This window comes from Penaeus chinensis, chromosome 32 (assembly GCF_019202785.1).
Source record: "Penaeus chinensis breed Huanghai No. 1 chromosome 32, ASM1920278v2, whole genome shotgun sequence".
NCBI classification, from domain to species: Eukaryota; Metazoa; Arthropoda; class Malacostraca; order Decapoda; family Penaeidae; genus Penaeus; species Penaeus chinensis.
In genome coordinates, this window is record NC_061850.1 from 1,297,893 (window position 1) to 1,300,392 (window position 2,500).

General features: G+C 36.0%; 1 protein-coding gene across 1 annotated transcript in view; it reads left to right on the plus strand.

The window, feature by feature from the left end:
• The first annotated feature begins 2,389 nt into the window (after positions 1 to 2,389).
• LOC125042662 overlaps positions 2,390 to 2,500 on the plus strand; it is a 9,644-nt gene continuing 9,533 nt past the window's right edge. Inside the window, exon 1 of the mRNA XM_047638456.1 lies at positions 2,390 to 2,500. This exon is cut by the window's right edge and continues 548 nt beyond it. The gene's annotated coding sequence lies outside the window, so the exon portion shown is untranslated.

Sequence of the window (2,500 nt, forward strand, 5' to 3'; positions counted from 1 at the left end):
TACTTACGATGCTCACCTGTCTTTCATGAGGGAAGTCTTTCATCCATTCGAGGAGTTTGCCTTTTACTCCACCTATTTGCTCTAATTTCCATAATAGTCTTCTATGAGAAACCTTACCAAACGCCTTTTTAAAGTTTATACACACTCCACCCAGTCGTATTGTTCTTGTAATATTTCAGAAATTCTATTATTCAAACAGGAAATTTGCTACAAATTACCTGCTTTCCCTAAAATCAAATTGTTTATTTGATATTATATGGGGTTCTTTCAAGTACTTTATCCCAGTGTTTCCTAAAGATCCTTTCTAACTACAACGAAACTGGTCTATAATTTAGAGGCTTTTGCTTGTCGCCGCTTTTATGTAAGGGCGTAACGTTGGCGAGTTTCCAATCTTTTGATAGTTTTCTTTGTTTCACTGAATTTTGGAATATCAATAACATAGACATAATTCTCCCTCAGAAGCCAGATAGAAATCTCATCTGGTCCCTCTGCTTTAGTCTGGTCTAACCCTTTCAATAGATCTTTTATTTCGTTATTTTTTAGTGTGATGTGTTCGATATTCTGATTTACGTTTGTATGCTTACGTCCCATTTCAGAGTTTGGGTCCTGAACAAACAGTGACTGAATTTTCTCATTAAGGATTTCACACATTTTCACCTCCTTAGTATAAATGATGTTATTGTCTTTGATGGCGCTAATTTGATCTTTACTTTTAGTCTTACTATTTATGTAGTTAAAGAAGAGCTTTAGTTGATTTGTGCATTTATTAATCATATCCTTTTCAAAGTCTAATTTCGCCTCGATCATGGTTTGGGTATATTCATTTCTTCCTACTTTATACCTTTCATACGCTGCCTGAGATCAATCTCTTCTAAACCTCATCCAGAGGAGCCGTTTGTTTATCTCACTTTCTAGCATTTTAACAATTGAACCGCCTTTGGCCATTTCTTGCTTCAGTTTTGAATATTTTTCTACTCCTTTTTTATAGACAGCGTTTCTTTCTTTTTTACTATTGTATATCAAGTTTCTCTTCGTCCAAGAGTGTTTCCCAGTACATGTTATCAAAGAAATCTTTAAGTTTTTTTTTATTACCTCTCTTGTAATTGTACTTTCCTTTTCTTTCCTTATTTACGTGTTTTGTTTTTGTTCTGTAGCAGATAGTATTTAAGTTTAAGGTTATTACATGGTCACTTTTTCCTATAGAGTAGTAAATCTCATATCTTTAAGGTCATCTTTATGCTTTGTGAATATTAGGTCAAGCATAGACGGCCTATCTAGCCCTCTTACCTTGGAATGATCTGTTACATTTTGGAAAAGAAAAAAATCATTTATGAATCTGGACGAGTTCTTGGATGGAACTTTCCCAGTCTGTTTTACTATGAAAATCTCCCGTTAAATGAATTTCTATTGCATTAATTTCCGAAAATTATAGCACTTTTTCCAGGCTCTCTAACGTTACTTGAATTAGTCTTTGGTAATTTTCTTGTGACAACACCGACGTATGAGGTGGCATGTACAACGTGATTATACCTATGTTTACCCCGCTGGTTTCAACCTCAATCGGCTTTAGTTCCACTCTGGGGTCTTGCTTAATCTCCTTCATAATGACTCCTTCCCTTGTTAATATCCTAGTCTCAGAGCCTAAGGTTACGTCGTCTACGGAGGATCCAATTTGGAGTTAGCGATGCATAGTACATCTGGTTTATTCATTTCAATAATTCCATCTCGTTTTACTGTGTGTGTGTCTATTTTCTTCCGAAGTCACAGTGAACATTATTTCGTTCGGAAGGCTTGTTGTACATATCTTTGGAAATCTGTTTAAACTAAATAAGGCCGGTTCTGTGGGTGTAATTCTGAATTCTCGGCGGTTAAACTGTTGCCTCCAGCTAAATACACCAATAAACCAATAGTGAATTTAATATCTGTGTGTTACAGCTTCAGCTCTTATCGCGTTGTCCTGCTTATTCTAATGATTCATTTGGAATTGCCTAACGCTGTACTTTACCACGAATCGATTCCTTTCGTCGCTTCCATTTTTTTTTTTTTTTTTTTTTTCTTTTTGATTCCGAGAATGGGAGGTAAGGAATTTGAGTTTGTATTCAGTGTACTTTCGAATTCCTTTCCAGACGTGTAAGTTGTTTGATAACAGATGTATATTCTGGCTATCGATGTGCTCTTGTCGCCGTGGGGAGTGAGAAGTGACACGAAATATCTGATTTAGCAGAAGAAATGCGGGGAAAAGGAGAAAAGAAAAGGAAAACAGCTTTACTTCACTCAACAAAACAGCAAAGCTTCTGATTCATAGTGTATTTCCACGTCAGAAATACAGGAATTTAGTCATGTGGCAACTCGAGCATGAAGGGCATAGGTACTTGGTCAGTTCATATTGTCTTCTCCATATCTCGTTCAGCACTTGGCCTGTGTGGTGTCAATGATTTTGTGTCAGTAATATCAATATTATTTTTTTTTTCTTTACTTAATGACGAGCTCCAACAGCCCC